At 38.0% G+C, this 20,199-nt stretch overlaps 1 pseudogene; it reads right to left on the bottom strand.

Moving 5' to 3' along the window:
- Positions 1-1,181: 1,181 nt before the first annotated feature.
- Positions 1,182-1,948, bottom strand: LOC128097457 (60S ribosomal protein L8-like; annotated as a pseudogene).
- Between the last annotated feature and the right edge of the window lie 18,251 nt (positions 1,949-20,199).

The following is a 20,199-nucleotide window of genomic DNA, read 5'->3' as shown; positions in this document are numbered from 1 at the left end:
AGTTCCCCAGTTCTTTCCGACACCCCTCTCCTTTATTTGTCGCCATATATAATGGCTGCTGTTCTATTCTACGAAAGTTTGTCACTGGTCTCCTTGAATAATGAGAACATGTAGTATTTGTGTTTCTGTGTATAGCTTGTTTATTCAAGATAATGTCATCTGATTGGCTGCAAATGAAAGGATTACATTGTTTTTCATGCCCAATTAATATTCTACTGCATACACATACCACAGTTTATTAATTCATGTACCAAAGGGCATCTGGTCAACTCCATACCTTTACCATTGTGAATAATACTACGATAAACTTGAGACTACAAATACCATTTTGGTATGATTTTATGTGCAATATCATGGTTCTGGAAGAGTACTTTGGGGATTTATTCAAGGGTAGAATTGCTAGGTCATATTGTAGTTCTACTTTTAGTTTTTTCAGAAATCCCTGCATTATTTTCTGTAATTGCTGTATGAATTGACATTCTCATTAAAAGTATGTGAGTATGAGTTCCTCTTATCCCTTGTGTCTTTGTCACCTAGGCTTTTTGATGATGACCATTCTCAGTAGAGGGAGATGATATCTCCAAGAGGATTTAACTGGTACTTCTTTGGTGATTACTGAAACTAAACATATTTTCAAGTATTTGTTTTACATTTTAAGGTTTTTATTTTCTTTTGAATTATTTCTTTATTCAGTGTTCTTCATCCTCTGCTTCAGTTTCTTATGTATTCTTGATGGCCAGCTGTGTCAGATGTAATGTTTGAAAATGCTTTCTCCCATTCTGTAGGACTTCTTCTGTTGGTTGCTATCTTTTCTGGGAAGGTTTTTTTTAGATTAATGTAATTCCATTTGTCTATTTTTGCTTTTGTTGTCTGTGCCAATGTCTCAAAAATATTTATCCTAAGTTTTCCGGTGTATTTCTGATACATTTTCATTGAGTTTTTGTGTGTGTAGTCAAAGAAAGGAACTTAGCAGTCACATTTGAAAAGGTAGAAAGTAGTAAATGTTAATATTACTAGAATCTTGCTCTAGCCTCCCCTTGGCTTCCTTGTCCTTGTATACTTAATCAAAAGAATTAAAATGAAGCACTCAAAGAATAATGTAAAATACACAATAGATTACATAATGAGAAAGGTACTTTTTTTTTTTTTAGCCGAAGGACAGACTTTATTAGCTCCTGAGCTCTAGTTCTCCTTCTCCTGTACAGTTTTGGTTCCGCGTAGTCGCCCAGTCCGGCGGGCAGCAATGAGACCCACTTTGCGCCCAGTAGGGGCATCTCTTTGGATAGTGGAGGGTTTGCCAATGTGCTAGTGGTTACCACCCCCAAAGGGATGCTCCACAGGATTCATGGCCACACCTTGGACACGTGGCCAGCAGTTCCTCTTTGCCTTGTACTTGTGGTAGGCACGGCCAGCCTTTAAGATGGGTTTGTCAATTCTGCCCCCACCGGCCACAACACCAACAACAGCTCTGTTGGCTGAGGAAATGACCTTCTTGGACCCTGAAGGCAGCTTCAGTGGCGTCTTCTTGGTCTCTGAGTTGTGGGAGATGACTGTGGCATAGTTCCCAGAAGCTCGTACCAGCTTGCCCCTGTCCCCTGGCTTCTCCTCCAGACAACACACGATAGTACCCTCAGGCATGGTGCCCACGGGCAAAATGTTGCCGATGTTCAGCTGGGCCTTCTTGCCGCAGTACACAAACTGCCCAGTGTGGATTCCCGCTGCAGCGATGAACAGCTCTGTCCGCTTCTTAAATCGGTAAGGATCACAAAAGACCACTTTCGCGAGGGGAGCGCCGCGACCAGGGTCATGGATAATGTCCTTTACAATGCCCTTAATATAGCCTGCCGCTCCGAAGTCCACAGCACGCAGGCGCCGTGGTGCTCTGAGTTTCACAAGCGCGGAACACAGAACCTGTACCTTTCCTCTGCTCTAGCATCACACGGGCCATGGCTGCGAGTCCACCGGCAAGCACGGCCGAAAAGAGAAAGGTACTCTTTTTTTTTTTTTTATTTTGCAATACAGTTCAGTTCTACATATAAGCCACGGATCCCTTGTTCTCCCCCTCTCCCGCCCCCCTCATCTTCCCCCAGCCCACCCCCCATTCCCACCTCCTCCAGGGCAAAGCCTCCCCAAGGACTGAGATCAACCTGGTAGACTCAGTCCAGGGAGGTCCAGTCCCCTCCTCCCAGGCCGAGCCAAACGATCCTGCATAGGCCCCAGGTTTCAAACAGCCAACTCATGCAATGAGCACAGGACCCGGTCCCACTGCCTGGATGCCTCCCAAACAGATCAAGCCAATCAACTGTCTCACCCATTCAGAGGGCCTGATCCAGTTGGGGACCCCTCAGCCATTGGTTCATAGTTCATGTGTTTCCATTCATTTGGCTATTTGTCCCTGTGCTTTATCCAACCTTGGTCTCAACAATTCTTGCTCATATAAACCTTCCTCTTTCTCACTAATTGAACTCCCAGAGCTCCACCCGGGGCCTAGCCATGGCTATACCACTCTTGAGCATATACCCAAGGAATGCTCAATCATACCACAAGAGCACTTGTTCAGCTATGTTCATATCAGCATTGTTTGTAACAGCCAGAACATGGAAACAACCTAGATGCCCTTCAACTGAAGAATGGATAAACAAAATGTGGTACATATACACAATGGAATACTACTCAGCAGAGAAAAACAATGGCATCATGAGGTTTGCAGGCAAATGGATGGATCTAGAAAAAAATCATCCTAAGTGAGGTAACCCAGACTCAGAAAGACAAACATGGTATGTACTCACTCATAGGAGGATACTAGATGTGGAACAAGGATGACTGGACTGCTACTCACATCACCAGGGAGGCTACCTGGAAAACAGGACCCCAAGAAAGACACGGGGATTGCCCAATGATGGAGAAATGAACAGCCTGGACATGAGTGGGGGTAATGAAGGGCAAGGGTCGAGGGAAAGAGAGCTTGGGGTAGCGGGAGATCCCAGCTGTATCAACAACAGAGAGGGAGAACAAGGAATAGGAGACCATGGTAAATGAAGACCACATGAGAATAGGAAGAAGCAAAGTGCTAGAGAGGCCCACAGAAATCCACAAAGATACCCCCACAACAGACTGCTGGCAATGGTCGAGATACAGCCTGAACTGACCTACTCTGGTGATGGGATGGCCAAACACCCTAATTGTCGTGCTAGAAACCCCATCCAACGACTGAGGGATCTGGATGCAGAGAAAGGTACTCTTAAAGATGAGAGTTGACAATAGCCAAAGAGACTATTGTGTCAACCTACACGGAATCTGATTTCAAATATTTTTTTAAATTTCTGAAATAGACAATTATGCTGAAGGTTGATTTCAAATTAGATCATTGGCAGACCCATTGGATTAGCTCTCTGTGTGTATGTGTGTGTGCTCTAGTGTCTTCAGATGCATGGAGGGTATGTACATATGTGCATATAGAAGTGAACTTTTGATGTTATTCCTCAATGACCATGTTATTTGAGACAATGTCTTTCATTAGCTTGCCAGAATCCCTAACAATCTGCCTATTCCACCCCCCAGTGCTGGAATTCTGAGTATGCACCACCATACCCGACATCTTTATATGAGGTTTGAGGATTGAACTCAGGCCCTTGTGACCGAAGTCAATTACTTCATTAACAGAGCTGTCACTCCTGCCTCAGAATTAATTTTTAAATTAGACAAAAGATGGTAATCTCCCAGTTCTTTATCTGAAAGTCTGTGCTAGTGCTAATATTGTTATCTTTTAGGCAGTTTATAGCAGCATGCCTCCATACAGGGCTAAAGTTACGTTGCAGAATATTTGTTTACACTGTGTAAAGATGTGTTACTGTGATTAGTTTAGTAAAGATTAGTTTAGTAAAGGGCTGAATAACTTCAGGGCAGAGGGAAATAAACCCCCATGTAAAAGGTGACTAGAAAGTTTGGGATTTTAAAAAACCTTTTTATTGAGAATGATTTTAACTTCTTTTGCACTGACACCCAAGAGGAGGAAAATGGAGACTAATAATGATGTTAATGTGTTTTCCTGCTGCCAACAGGTAGGCAGGAGAAATAGGGGGGATTTCTGGGGAGAGAGGAAGAGGAGGAGGAATCAAGGTATGCAAATTACTCAAGAGAGATGTCAAGGAGACATGGAGGGAGTCAGATGTACAGAATGAAAGAATGGTAAAAAGCCACATGGTAAAACACAGATTAATAGAAAGGGGTTAATTTAAGTTATAAAACTAGTTAGGGACAAGCAAAAGCCACAGGCTGAGTTTTCACAATTAATAAGAAGTCTCCTCTCATTATTTGGGAACTGGCTGGCAGGACAGAGAAAGGCTTGCTACAGAGTTATTTCTGTCTGCACCTAAAGCCCAGGCTTCTGAATCTAGAAGACGTATCTTCTATGTATTATAGATTGGGCTCAGAGACAAATCTAGTTACAGACATTTACCGACTTTTGCTTCTTTTCTATAAAATTGAAATACTGTACAAGGAAAGCAGAGCTAAATGAGAATTTCTTTCTTCTCAGTTTCTTCTCACCGAAACTTTAAATAAATTCATTGATCCATAGATTATAAAACATATTTTTCCTTATGTGGTTGAACACTGTGCGTTTCACAGAACCAGTGACAAGACTTATAGAAGTATCATCTTCTTCAACATGACACTGAACATCTGTTCTCAATGTAGGGAGCATCAAAATCACCTGCTGGGAGCAGAGTTCAGTGATGTGGAGGCAGGGCTGGGAATCTGTATCTCACACATCTCTGGAGATACTGCTACTGGTTTGGAGACCACACCAGCAAAGCCCACTGGGCATAGGCCACATGACTGAGAGATGCACCACAAGCAGAAACACAGAGGCTTCTAACTTCAGGGCAGAGGGAAATAAACCCCCATTTAAAAGGTGACTAGAAAATTTGGGATTTTAGAAAACCTTTTTATTGAGAATGATTTTAACTTCTTTTGCTTTGACACCCAAGAGGAGGAAAATTGAGACTAATAATGATGTTAATGTGTTTTCCTGCTGCCATTTTGCCTTTCTTTTAAAAAAATATCCATTCTCGAGGAAGTAAAGTCAGGTTCTGAAATTTTATTGGCTTCTTCTTTCAGTATAAAAAATGTCAATGTGGAACATGGGTGATGAGCAAAGTGTCCACTGACAATATTTTATAGCAAACATACCCAGTTCTCTATTTCTACCAACATTCTCCTGGTGAGTGTTTTATTTTTCAAAGGAAGGTCGGAGATATAAAACAGCGCACCTCATCTTCATTTGCCACTTTTTTAACGTTACTACAAAGTGTGCTTTGTGCTTTTTCAGGTAAAATTAGCTTGTTCTAAGTACATTTATAAAGCTTAAAAGCTTCCCCTGTTTACCTGTTTCAACATTTTTTATTGCTTTGCATCTGGATATCTTTAGGACCTAGTATGCAAATTCACAATTCTACAAGAACACCATTGCCTGTGCAAATATGCTTTAAAACTGTGAGAATTTAGCCGGGCGGTGGTGGCGCACGCCTTTAATCCCAGCACTCGGGAGGCAGAGGCAGGCGGATCTCTGTGAGTTCGAGGCCAGCCTGGGCTACCAAGTGAGTTCCAGGAGAGGCGCAAAGCTACACAGAGAAACCCTGTCTCGAAAAACCAAAAAAAAAAAAAAAAAAAAAAAAAACTGTGAGAATTTGAATTATCTTGTCCAGATGATGCTGACAAGAGTGTTGTACACATGAGACAATACATATTTTTATTATAATAATAATGATACTCTATCTACATAGTGGAAAAATACAAAAACGGTTTTATTTCTGTTCTTTGTTCTGATTTGTTTTAATCGGTTAATCTAGATACTAGTATAAATGCTGTGGTCAAGAAATCATGTGTCATCTGTCTTAATTTCTTTTTCAAAAAAGAAAAAGAATCATTTCTACTCAAACTATGTATTAAAAACATTGTAATTTACCATTATGTCTTCCATTTAAGTATCATCTCTATGAAAGGTGAAATTAGCATGCATTATACATGATTTCCTTGCAGACAGAAACATTTATAAAGTCAGTCACTAGGCATTCTTAAACCAAGTCTGATTTGGATTTGTCAGGAAAATTATGAAGTCAAGTGCCCTGGTGTGGGTCAAGCAATCAATAAGGAAGTATTGTCTTCCTATACTTTTGTGGTATGTGGCTTGTATGGAGAATACCTATTTCTCTGTCATGATCAATATTACAGTCACTTTGATACTTAGTTTAAGTATTATTATAATTGTTCCCAGTCCTTATCACTAATGATAGCCAGTTGTATTTCTTTTCTTGAATAACTAGAATTATTTTACTGTATCTTCAACATAATTGGGGACTAGCACTATTAATGTTAGACAGAGATGGGAGAGTATCTGTGGTAATTATGGAACCCTTCTGAAACTTCAAAGCTAAAATATTTCCCCAAGCCCTGTAATATTCATTTCTCAAGCTCATGTTGTTTTTAATTAATAAATATTCAGTAAAGGATTTTTACCAAACCAATGATATTTTCTAAACTGAAATGGAAAAATCAAAGAAGAAATAAACTTTAATTTTTGATGTTATACTCTGTTATTGCTAACTGATTCTGTAGTTAAAATACCTTACTAATCAAAACAAAACCCTATACATGTTGTCTTTGGAGGAGTCTTCTTAGGGTAACCTACTTCTTAATCACTTGAATTCACTAGCAGCTATATTTACATGCCATAATAAAAATAGTGACTTTTGCTTTGTAATTTCCATGTTTTTTTCTTTTTATTTTATCATTGAACATAATGACAAAGGTGTAAGAAAGCTAAAAGTTCCTATCTCTCATGAGAGTTGTCATTTCACAGTTGTACATCAAGGAATAGAATTCCAGACTCTTTATCATCAATTCTGATATGTTCAACCATTTTGTCCTGTCACTAAAAGAGGATGCCATACCACACTGTTATTTCACATAAACATGAGTGATAAAATCAGTTTACTCTTACTTTTGTTGTGACCATAAATATCATCATTACTCACTTTTTAAAACTTAAAAAGTATTCTTCTCTCATGCAGTACATCTCAACCAGAGCTTCTCCTTCCTCCACTCCTCTCAGCTCCCCCCAAAACTTTCCTTCTCCCCCATCAATTCCCCATCTCTTTCCCATCAAAAGATCAGGCCTCCAAGAGACCACAGCCAAACATGGCAAAACAAAATATAGCAAAACAAGATAAAGGCCCTCATACCAAAACTGGACAAGGCAACCCAACAAAAGGAAAAGGGTCCCATGAGCAGACAAAAGGGTCAGTGAAACACCCACTCCCACTGTTAGGACTCCCACAAAAACACTGGAGTAGCAAGCAGCCTTAATACATATACAAAGGACCTGGTGCAGACTCACGCAGGCCCGTGCTTGCCACTTCAGTCTCTGTGAGTCCATATGCTCCCTGCTTAGTTGGTTCAGAGGGCCATGTTCTCTTCATGTTAGATATTAGACTTCTATAAGATATGGAATTGGCAAAAATCTTTTCCCATTCTGTAGGTTGACACTGTCCCTATGACAGTGTCCTTTGCCTTACAGAAGCCTTTTGTTTCCATGAGGTCCCAGTCATTAATTCTTGATCTTAATACCTGCACTACAGGTGTGGTGTTCAGAAAGTCTTTTCTGTGTCAGTGTGTTCAAGGCCATTTGCCACTTTCTGTTCTATTAGGTTCCGTGTTTCTGGTTTTGTGTTGAGGTGTTCGATCCACTTGGACTTGAGTTTTGTGTAGGGTGATAAATATGGATCTATTTGCATTCTTCTACATGCAGACATCCAGTTTGATCATTGCCATTGGTTTGAGATGCTGTTTACCAGTGTACATTCCTGGTTTCTTTATCAAAAATCAGCTGTTCATAGGTGTGTGGATTAATATTTTACTATTCAAATCAATTCCAGTGATTAATAAACTTGTATTTATGTCAATACCATGCAGTATTTATTACTATATCTCTGTAGTACAACTTGAAATCATAGAGGGGGAATGCCTTCAGAAGTTCTTTTATTTGTTATCCATATGGTTTTAGCTATTCTGGGTTATTTGTTTTCCATTTCAAGTTGAGAATTATCCTTTCAAGGTCTGTAAAGAATTGTGTTGTAATTTTAATAGGTATTGCTTTGAATCTGTAGCTTGCTTTTGGTAGGGTGCTCATTTTTACTACATTAATGCTACCAATCCATGAGCATGGGAGATCTTCTGATATCTTCTTCAATTTCTGTCTTCAAAGACTTGAAGTTTTTAATAACATAAGCCTTTCTTGCTTAGAGTTACCCCAAGATATTTTTTATTATTTGAGGGTATTATGGAAGGTGTTATTTCCCTGGTTTCTTTCTCAGACCATTTGTCATTTGTATATAGAAGGACTACAGATTTTTTTTTAGTTAATCGTATATCCAGCCACTTCCCTGAAAGTGTTTATCAGATGTGAGCATTCTATGGTGGAATTTTGGGGGTCACTTATGCATACTATCGTATCATCTACAAATAACCATATATTGACTTCTTCCTTTCCAATTTGTATCCATTTGATCTCCTTCAATTGTCAAATTGTTCTAGCTAAAGCTTCAAGTACTATACCAAATAAATATGAAGATAAAATAATAAATAAAATAATAAAACAATCTTGTTTTATTCCTGATTTTAGTGGGATTTCTTTGAATTTCTCTCTATTTATTAGATATTGACTATAGGATTGCTGTAAATTGCTTTTATTCTGGTTAGATATGTCCCTTGTATCCTTAATCTCTCTGTGACTTTAATCATGAAGGGGGGTTGGGTGTTATTAAGGCATTTTCTTCATTTAATGAAATTATCATGTGCTTTTTTTTCAGTTTGTATATATGGTGGATTACACTTGCCAGTTACGTATTGAACTGTATCTCTGGGATGAAGCCTACTTAATAATGGTGGATGACTTTTTTTATGTGTTCTTGGATTTGGTTTACAAGTATTTTATTAAGTATTTTTGCATTTATGTACATAAGAGAAATTGATCTATAATTCCTTTTTTGGTGTGACTTTACATGGTTTTGGTATCAGGGTAACTGTGAACTCATAAAATGAGTAGGAAAATGTTCCTTCTCTTTCTCTTTTGTGAAATAGTTAAAGGAGTATTTGCTTTAACTCTTCTTTGAAAGTCTGGTAGAATTCTGTGCTAAAACTGTCTGGCCCTGGGCTTGTTTTTTTTTTTGTTTGTTTGTTTATTTGTTTTGTTTTTTAGTTGAGAGATTTTTAATTAGTGCTTCTATTTCACTAGTGGTTAGAGATCTATTTAAATTGTTTATATCATCTTGATTTAAGTTTGGTAAGTGGTACCTATAGAGAAAATTATCCATTTCTATTAGATTGTTCAAAGTGGTAGAGTGCATGTTTTTAAAGTATGTCATTAAGGCTCTCTGAGTTTCCTCAGTGTCTGTTGTTATGTTCCCCTTTTGCTTCTGATTTTGATAATTTAGATATTCTCTCTCTCTGCCTTTTAGTTAGTTTGGTAAGTGTTTATCTATCTGGTTGATTTTCTGAAAGAACCAACTCTCTTGTTTCATTGATTATTTTGTATTGTTCTCTTTCTTTCTATTTTATTGATCCCAGCCCTCATTTTGATTATAAGTTCTTTGAACTTTCCTCTTAGCAACACTTTAATTACTATATGTTTGGATATTCTGTGTATTTATTTGCATTGAATTCTCATAAGTCAATTTCTTCCTTGCTGTCTTTACCCATTTTTCAATCAGTAGAGAGTTGTTCAGTTTCTATGAGTTTCTAAGCTTCATATTGTTTCTGTTGTTGTTGAAATACAGCTTTAATCTGTGGTCTGATAGGATGCAAGGAGTTATTACAATTTTCATTTATCTGTTGAGACTTGCTTTGTGTCCATGTATGAGGTAAATTTTGAAGAAAATTCTATGAGATGCTTTTTAGAAGATATATACTTTTGTGTTTGGGTGAAATGTTCTGTAATATCTGTTGGCTCTATTTGGTTTACAGTGTTGGCTAGGCCAGTATTTGTTTGTTTAGTTTTGCCTGGATGTCCTGTCCATTGGTAAGAGAGTAGGATATTGAAGTCCCCCACTATCAGTGTGTCTCAGATTTCCTGGATATTTTCAGGCATGACTTTTTTTGATTTAACATTTCTCTGACAGATGTATCGATTTCTTCTATTGTATCTTCAATGCCTGAGATTCTGTCTCCTATCTCTTGTGTTCTGTTGGTGAAACGTGCCTCTGTAGTTCCCAGAATTCGAATTTTTCCTTTCCAGAATATCCCCAGTTTGTATTCTCTTTATTGCTTCTATTCTCATTTCAGGTCTTGAAGTGTTTTATTCATTTCCTTCACCTGTGTTTTTTCTTGGCTTTCTTAGCTTTCTTTAAGGGATTTATTCATTTCCTCTTTTAAAACCTCAATCATCTTCAAATAGTTGGTTTTAAAGTCCTTTTTTGTGCTTCCTCTGTTTTTGAATGATCAGGGCCTTCCGTGGTAGAATAGCTGGGCTTTAGTGGGGACATAATCTCCTGGCTGTTTTGATTGTGTTCTTAAACTGGTGTGTAGGCTTCTGGGTTTGGGGATGCTTATAGTTCTAGGTGCTGATTTCTTTGTTTGTCTTTGTTGGTGGATGTTTTGTTCCTTGGTTTCTGTTTTCTCTCTGGGTTTCCAGAGAGTATGATGGCTGTGTGCTGCCTCTTTTCCTGGTCTGATAGGCTGGTGTGTTCACAGGGAATACCTGCTGGTATTGGAGGCTTGGGTGCAAGGACTAGTGATGGGAGGGAGGTTATGAGCAGACGGTCAGCGGGATCCACTGGAGACGTGAGTAGCGGGGGAAGGGAGGCTGCAGTTTGTGTGCAAGGACTAGTGACGGGAAGGAGGTTATGAGCAGATGGTCAGCGGGATCCACTGGAGACGTGAGTAGCTGGGGAAGGGAGGCTGCAGTTTGTGTTTTGATGTAGTTCTACAGAAGAGACTAAAGGATTGGGTCTGGGGGAACAAAGATGGTGGAGAAGCCCACCTAGTTTTCAGGCAGGAGTGGCCTGTGGTTGAGCAAAGGGTTGTCTTACTGAGTTGGGGGCCGAGACATATCGATGAGTGGGGGGAGGGGAGCCAGGAGGCATGGGGGAACATGGTCAGGAGTAGGGGAGCATGGTCAGGAGGAGTGGGGGAGCGTGGTCAGTAGGAGTGGGGGAGGGAGGTCAGGAGGGGTGGGTCTGTGGGGTCCACAGAGAAGTGGACAGGGGGAAAGGGAGGCTGCAGTCGGTGTTCCAGTGCCGCACTTAGTGACAAGCGTGAGGGATTGAGTCTGAGGGACAGAGAGAGCAGAGAAGGTCTATCCATTATTCACTTTAATAGACATTATATATCTTTAGGTGTATACAAGTCAAAAGACCAGTTCTCATTTGAAGTTAGATACTATATGCCTAAACAAGAATTGGAGAAAATAATTTAAAATAGTGCAGCCAGATAATTGGAGAGTTTCTAAAAACCAGCAGTGAGCATGGTGATTTGAATGGCAGTCTTTCATTACCCATTGAAATGCTCCTTACTTCCATGATTATTTTCTACAGTTCTAATTTAATAGGTCTAGAATGGGGCCAAGGAACTCATAACTTTGAAATCTCAAAAGGCGATTGCACTGTGCCATCAATTTAGGAACCATTTTTTATTCACATAGCTAGAAAATGGAAACAGTCTTGGTGTACATCAGTGGACTGAATGGTTAATGAAAATGTAGTACACACAATGTAATTTTATTCAGCTGTAAAGAAAAAGGAAATTATGAAATTTGCAGGCAAGGGAAGGAACTAAAAATAATCACACTAAATGAGGTAAGCCAGAAACAGAAAGGCAAACACTACTTGTTCTCTCTCAGACGTAGGTCCTACCTTTGAATCTTTAGATTTGTGTTTAAGTTGGAATACCTGCAGAAGCCAGGAATCTAGGAAGGGGCCTCAGAGAGTTTTAAAGGGAGGCAGGATATTATATGAAGAAGAAAGGGGGTAAAATCAGCAGGAGGTTTAAGTTGATAGGGGGTAGGAGAACAGGGCAAAGAGGTGATGTGGAGAGGGATAAATAACACTAAAGATCTTTGAAAATATGAAAACCTAATGTTTTAGAAGTTTTTAACAATGTTTTAGAATTATTTTTTCTATGTATGCGTGTTTGCCAGCATGTATGTATGTGTACTCCATGGGTGCCCAGTGCCCACACAGATCAGAACAAGGTGTGCTGACCTCCTGTAACTAAAGTTAAACATGGTTGTGAACCACCATTTGGGTGATAAAACCTGACCCTGGGTCCTCTGTAAGAGCAACAAGTACTCTTAACCACTGAGCCATCTCTAAAGCCCCAGAACTTTTTAAAAACACAATTCCAAATTGTCAGCCTTGAAAATATGTATACAAGTAACATTATAAAGATTATATAGGTTGTACTTATGTGTTTATAATATATAACATATATTATAATATAAATATATATATATACTATATATTCAGACAAGCACACACACAAATTTATGTGTGTGTAACAACAATTAATGAAAAAAGAACCTTATGAATTTGAAAAGGATATATATGAGGGTTTGGAAGAAAAAAGGATTGGGGAAATTATGTAATTATATTAAAATCTCAAAAATGAAAGAAATGATTTTATTAAAGTTTTGCACACACACATACACATACATACCCTTTGTAATTCTTTAAATCACATACATGAAAAGATTTAATCAAGAAAAAGTCAAGGGAATTTTCCTGTTTAGGTTCCTAAACTTTTCACCACGGCAATTTACTTCCTCAAAACTTTTCAGACTTCAATATTGAAATGGAAACATTTTCAAGAAAGGTGGCAGCTGATAAAAAGCAGTATGATCCAGGGCTATAACTAATTCTGTGTAACTAGAGAGATTTGAGATGCTTAGAGGACTGAGGATAATAATGGGATTAAATTCATTTTCACTTCAATAAATGTATTGGAAAGTATTAAAACTCAGGAGGTAGGTAGAGTAGAGAGTCTTTGGTCACATTATGAGAGTACAAGAGTGACAGAACTGTGATGGAAACTTCCTGCCAATTACAGAACTTTGTGCGAAACTGAAGCCTAAATCTCATCATGAAACAAATCTTTTTTCATTAAGTGCTCCAAGATTATCTAATTTCCCATTTTCCATAGACTGACATCTGTAGTGGAGATATATGCATATATCAAGCTCAAAAGGTGTTTAAATCACTCAATAAATACATTATACATATCTTGTTCAAATATATTGATTTAGTAAATGATAATTGGTAGTCAAAGTTTCCCATTAACATCACTAGCCCAGTTTCTTTTATGTGTTCAATCATCTTGCTGTTGTGGAATGTTACTTTAACTATGTAAGGATATGTTACATTTATGTTGTGGAATATTACTTTAACTATGTAAAAGTATGTTGCATTTGTTTATGCTGCATTTGTTTAATTATGTAAATATGTGTTACATTTGTTTCACCTTACCTGCCTAAGGCACCTGATTGGTCCAATAAAAACTGAATGGCCAGTAGTTAGGCAGTGAGGGATAGGCAGGGCTGGCAGGCAGAGAGAATAAGAAGAAGGAGTAATCTAACCTCAAGAGAGAAGGAGGAAAAAAGAGAGGGAGATCCCAGGGGCCAGCAGCCAGGCAGCTACCAGACAGACAGACATGGAAGAAGCATGAGCGTAGGCCATACCAGATGGAAGAAAGGTAAAAAGCCCCAAGGCAAAATGTAGATGAAGAGAATCATGTTAAAATAAGCTATAAGAGCTAGTGGAACAAGCCTAAACAAAGACTGAGCATTCATAACTAAAAATAAGTCTCCCTGTCATGATTTGGGGGCTGGCAGTCCAAGAAAGCCTGCTACACCTTGCCTACAATTTTCTTTACTTTAAAATTGTTTCCCTCCTTATGATACTTCCTTTAACCTGTTGTGATTAACTTGTTTGAAAGCTATCCTAGTGAGGATAATAATAGGGATAGTATGGTGATAGAGGAATAAAATGTCCTTTCTTACATTTTTTTCATTTTATTGTTGGCATTATATGCCACACAACAGCAATAACAGGCAGAATTTCTGAAAGAATTCATAAAACTTCTTAGCGAGAATTCTTAGTCAAACTTTCAGATCATTTGCAATCTGACCAATGATTTTACTTTTTCCAAATTCATTTCTCAGTACCCTTCTAACATCTATAAATTTTCACCAAACACCTCAGTATTTCATGTATTTTTTGTTCTTTATTATAATATTTTTACATATTTTGTATGCTATCCAATCTTCATGGTATTCAAATGCTGCCTGATTTGTAAAGAAAACTGCCAATATAGTGCCGTCTTTCTCTCTGTGGGAAAGATTCTCTTTCTCTTCAAATTTCCACTGAGATTTTTATTTGTATGTGTAGTTAGAATTTTCTTTGGGCCACCAAACAGCTCCCAAATAAAGACACAGAGACTTATTATTAATTATGAATGCTTGGCCTTAGCTTAGGCTTGCCCCACTAGTTTTTTTTTTTTTTAACTTAATTTAACCTGTTTCTATTAATCTACATTTTGCCTCAGGGTTTTTTACCTTTCTTTCATCCTGTATTTTCTACTTTCCTGATTCCTCTGTGCCTGGCTGGCTGGCCTCTGATACCTCCCTGGCGTCGTCTCTCTTTCACTCTTCCCCTGAGCCTAAATTTTTCCCACTAGTTACTCTTCCTGCCCAGAAATCCCACCTATACCTCCTCCCCTACTATTAGCCACTCAGATTTTTATTAGACCAATTAGGTGTCTTAGGCAGGCAAGGTAAAACAACAACACATCTTTACATAATTAAACAAATGCAGCACATCTTTACATAATTAAACGAACATTATGCAATATAAAAAAATGCAACACATCTTTGCATAGTTAAACAGATATTCTGCAACACTCCCCCTTTTTGTCTAAATAAAAGGAGAGGTTTTAGCTTTAACATAATAAGATAATATATATTAAGAACAATTGTCAAGTAAGAATTATATTTACAATATCCAGTCCATTTGCATTTGGTAAATTGAGAGGAAATACTCCATTATCTATTCTATCTTGGTGAGCCAAAAGTTGTGTACCTAATTTACTTTCTATCCTAACTTGTATTACCAGGCCAAAATTATCTTTTTAGACCTCAAAACACTTTCTTAGATGAACAATTTAAGCTTTTACATTTTTCAGCCTTATAAACTTTACATCTCTTATGTAAGTTTCTTTTCTGAATTTGGCAACAAGAAAAACTATAACTATCTTGTCTTCAACTCCATCAGAGACCTGAGGAGGATATAATATTACCTGAGTAAACAGGAAGTGCAGAGCAAGCAACTTCCAAAACTATAGAAATGATAAAGAAATTTGGCTGCCTGGACAGTCACCCAAGTTTCCTCTGCAACTTTGGAGCATACATCTTCAGCCTACAGGCCTAGAATATCTGACAGACTTTTCTATGATGCAGGAATTTTGAAGGACTGTCCCACGTTGTCTTGGCAAAGTTCAGAGTCTTTTTCCTTTGTGTTCTGCTTGTCCTGTTTGTACAGTATACTGTCAGCAGTTGATGAAAGGGCAGTTTCTTGCCCAAATGGCTAGCTTTGCCATGATGAAAGCAAACTCCATATGGAGGTTCTTTGATGCCCACCATCCTTTTATAGAGTAGATTGGTGCTGCCAGGAACAGATATGTCTCATTGTCATGAAAAGTCTTAAGTTATTATACATCTAAAATGCCATATTTTGTAGGTCTCTGAAGCATTTGAAGATCACCTATCTAAAATATATCTTGAAAAAATACCTAACATGACAAATTTGATTGTTATAGATGATTAACTACTAACCTGCATTTCTTAATTATTCTAAAGAGTTTGTAATAATAATAGCTTTCAAGGACTAAAACTTTCTATTACACTTTTAAATGAGCTTCATAGGTATAATACCTTATGTAGGACTAGAAACATATATATAGTATAACAAAAATAACCTTACATTTGTATCAATATACAAAGGTGCATACCAATATAAAACATTTAAGGTGAATAGCTGTCTTTTTATCCTATATTCCTATATCCCAACTAAATGATGACAAACATCTGTAACCTAACAAATGACTTAAAACCACCTCTTGGGAATGTGGGTGTTGTGTTTGCTAGACTGTAGCTAGAGTTTTCCTGCCTGGCCCACAGTCAGGACAAATCTCTCTCACCTGCCAGTCCCTCACCTGCCAGTCCCACAGATGCTCAGACCCGACCAAGTAAACATAGAGATTTATGTTGGTTACAAACTGTATGGCCGTGGCAGGCTTCTTGCTAACTGTTCTTACAGCTTAAATTAATCCATTTCCATTAATCTATACCTTGCCACATGGCTCGTGGCTTACCGACATCTTCATATGCTGTTTGTCATCGTGGCAGCTGGCAGTGTCTCTCTGACTCAGCCTTTCACTTCCCAGCTTTATTCTCCTCCTTGTCCTGCCTACACTTCCTGCCTAGCCAATGGCCAATCAGTGTTTTATTTATTGACTCATCAGCAACACATTTGCCATACAGAACATCCCACAGCACTAGACTGCTTCCTGATCCCTGGGAGCACCTGAAAAACTTGAGATAATGGTCAAGTCCTAAGAAAACTAGCCATAATATTTGTTGTCTAGTCTCTGTGTAATAGGAAATTGCAAGACTTATCTGAAGTCTAGCTAGACTAGTCTGTGAGGCTGAACCATGTCAGGCTAGCATCCTTGAAGTTATTCTGAACACAGAACTCTGAGGAAACTGCAACAGAGGCATTCTGAAAGGCTGGATCACTTGTGCTACCCATTTTCTTTGCTGTCTTGCCTCCTTGCTCTGAAAACATATAAATATTCAAAGGTAACATACATATCTGCATTAACACAAGTATGGACTATGTGTTGTACACAAGCCAGCCAAAGATAATTTTTTGTTTTATGTTTGGGCATGTAAAAAATGTCTGTCAACTTTACAGGCTTATTTGGACTGTAGAATCTAACCTCTGTCCATGCCATATGAAAGGATGGCATGTAATAATAAGTCATGGCAACTCTGTAACAAGCAAGATCTATCATGTCTTATCCAGTCTCAGAAATGTTCTCATATCAAGAGATCAGCATATACATCACTTGTCTTGTAGTTTTTCTTTGTTTATTTCCTTATGTTTTTAGCCAAGATTTTCAGGGGATGTCCACCAATTAAATCTGGTCTCTATTAATATTGATGGAATCCACAGCCTTTCATTTCCTGTGGAAACAAAAGCATAACCTCTCCCCCATCACAATAGTTTTTCTAAATTCCATTTTCAAGTTAAGACATCCCTAAAGTATCTAGACTGGTTTAATTTAGCAATTCCTTTTACAATCCTATGTTTCTCTGCAGCTGCCATTCACTCATCTGTTTTCAAAAAATTCGAAGTCAACAAAGCACCATACAAGATCCAGACTCCCTGTGATTTCTCATCTTTATGTGGCTTCTTCTTTTTACATTACTTTATTCTTCTTTTAAAGTCTTTACTTAATTATTTTTAAATTATTTATTTTTTCCTATGACTGTCTATAGCCATTTTCTTTTCCTTCTTATGCACCTACACACACCAGAACCTGTTTAAAGGGTTTTTTTTTTTCTTTTTGGTCTGGACCTCTTTTAATGTGCCCCTGTAACGTTCTCTGACCATGTGAGCCAAACCTTAAACTGATAAGCAGAAGTAAGACCCTCCGTGTATCTCTGGTGGTTTGCTCTACCCCTCTTCTGGTCCGTGAGAGTTGAGCATTAAGCCCATGGGCCTGGCTGAGAGCTGCATTTAATGGGGAATTGCATTTAACTAAGCTGCATTTAACCACCCCAGCTCTAAGAAGTTGGTGTCTGAACTGAGGCGGGCATTTTTTTTTAACTTAGTTCGCTGTTTCTACGTATCATGCCAGCTGCTCAACTGCTCTGTTGTAGAGCAGAGCCTCTTAAATGAGCCATATCCATTTGTTTGTTTGTTTTTTGCAGCTTTTTCAGGCCCCGTGTGGAAATCTGGTGCTATTTGTATTTGGAACTTTCTTTGGGCCGCTAAACAGCTCCCAACTAAAGGCACGGAAGCTTATGAATGCTCGGCCTTAGCTTAGGCTTGTCCCACTGGCTTTTTAACTTAATTTAACCTGGTTTTTGTTTGTTTGTTTGTTTTAGTTTGTTTGTTTGTTTGTTTTTTAATCTGTATTTTGCCTCAGGGCTTTTTTTACTTTCTTTCATCCTGTATGTCCTACTTTCCCGGTTCCTTCGTGTCTGGTTGGCTGGTCCCTGGAGTCTCTCTGGAACCTCTCTTTCTTTCTTCCCCTGAGCCTGAATTCCTCCTGCTAGTTACTCTGCCTGCCCAGAAGTCCTGCCTATACCTCTTCCCTTGCTATTGGCTGTTCAGCTTTTTACCAGACGAATCAGATGCATTAGGCAGACAAGGTAAACAGCAACACATCTTTACATAATTAAACAAATTCAATACATATTTACATAGTTAAACAAATATTCTGCAACATGTATGAGATGGAAAGTTTCATCCTAACTTTGGTTCTACCAGAAATTATCTACACAGTGACATGTTATCAAGTAGGCAGCAATTACTTGGATACACTACTGAATAGATGGGTGCATAATTGACTGAGTTTCTTTTGATTTAAGAATCGATTTCAACTGTTTTATTATTGGAAGTATTTGGAGCAAAGACCATTTTCCATGCTCACAAAAGTAATTTCACAAATGCATATAATTTCTGACTGTGTTCTTATTCTTGTATGTATTACTGGAAACCAGACCCAGAATTTCACTCATGTGAAGCAAGTGCTCATCTGTTAAGCCACCCTGCCAGGTGTACCATTTCTGGTCTAATTCTGATGTGATTGCTTGAAGTTCACAGTATCCACTTATTGTTAAACATTATAAAGGAAATCTAATTCCACTGTCCCATTGTGTACTTTTAGCCAGTATTTACCAGTTCCTTCTTCATATTTCACATGCTAAGTTTAATTTTAAAAAATGAAGTGGTCCAATTACACATGTGTATGCATGCACACACACGTGCACAAATATATGTGTATTTGAGAGAGAGGATGTGTGTGTGTAGAGAGAGCAATTCTGTTTGCAATTATTTTATGATTTTTTTCAGAAATTCTGCATGTTATTGCTGTTGTATGGCACATGAATTTCTATCTTAAGAACTATTGTAATGCAATGATTATCCTTTCTTACAGTTTTATCTCACCTAAATATGGAAAAAATAGTATATTAATACTGTGTATAAAACACTTGCCAAAAGCAACTTAAGAAAGAGTTTGTTTGGATTCATAGTTGGAGGGTACAGCCCATCTCTTCACTTTGTAGCCACAGGCTGGAAACACAAAGAGATGAATGTTGGTGCTCAGCTCTTCTATGTATTCAGGCTGGGAGCTCTGCTCAGTGAATGGTGCTGCCCACATTTAGGGTGAGTGCAGAGAAAATTCTACTTCCTAGTTTCCCTCCAAAGGATATTTTTACTTTGTAAACGAAAGTAATGCCTCATTTGTAACCTCATGATACAAACTGCTGACATTATGGTATCTTTTCTCATAAAATAAGAATAAGGATATTTTTTCCTCTTAGCATTCATTAGTGAATAAGGAAGTCAAATGGCAATGGGATGTTATAACAGAGTGTTGTGCTCTCATGATGCATTTATTAGATTGGTGAAGATAAAATATTTTCTTTAAAGACTCATTTTTGAGAGGTAACATTATCACATAAAATGCTTCAGTGAACTAGTGCACTGTAGTTCAATGACTTTCCTAGATGTGGGAACACTTGTTAAAATTTAGAGACAAACAAAAAGTAATTGCAAAAAGGAAAAAAAGGCCATTGTTGAATTTAATTGTCCCTCAAATGGGAAGAAAAACTTCAGTCAATTAATCCATCTCTTTTTATAAACTCCAGCCTCAGCAAAAAAGAATTTTTTGGTCTCTATATTTGGAAGATTGGTATGTTCTGAGTTTAGAGGACAAACTACATGAGGAAAAGTAAAATGTAAAAGTAGCACATGACCTTCACCTGACATTACTACAGCCTTCTCCACAATAAACTGCAAGAAATACAGTATGAATCCAAAGCTAATTAATGAGGCTAGAGATACAGCTTTGTGTTTA

The sequence above is a fragment of the Peromyscus californicus genome, unplaced genomic scaffold (genome assembly GCF_007827085.1).
Source record: "Peromyscus californicus insignis strain IS unplaced genomic scaffold, ASM782708v3 Scaffold_5__1_contigs__length_169319896, whole genome shotgun sequence".
In the NCBI taxonomy this organism is placed as follows: domain Eukaryota; kingdom Metazoa; phylum Chordata; class Mammalia; order Rodentia; family Cricetidae; genus Peromyscus; species Peromyscus californicus.
This window is presented reverse-complemented; position numbering and strand designations above follow the sequence as displayed.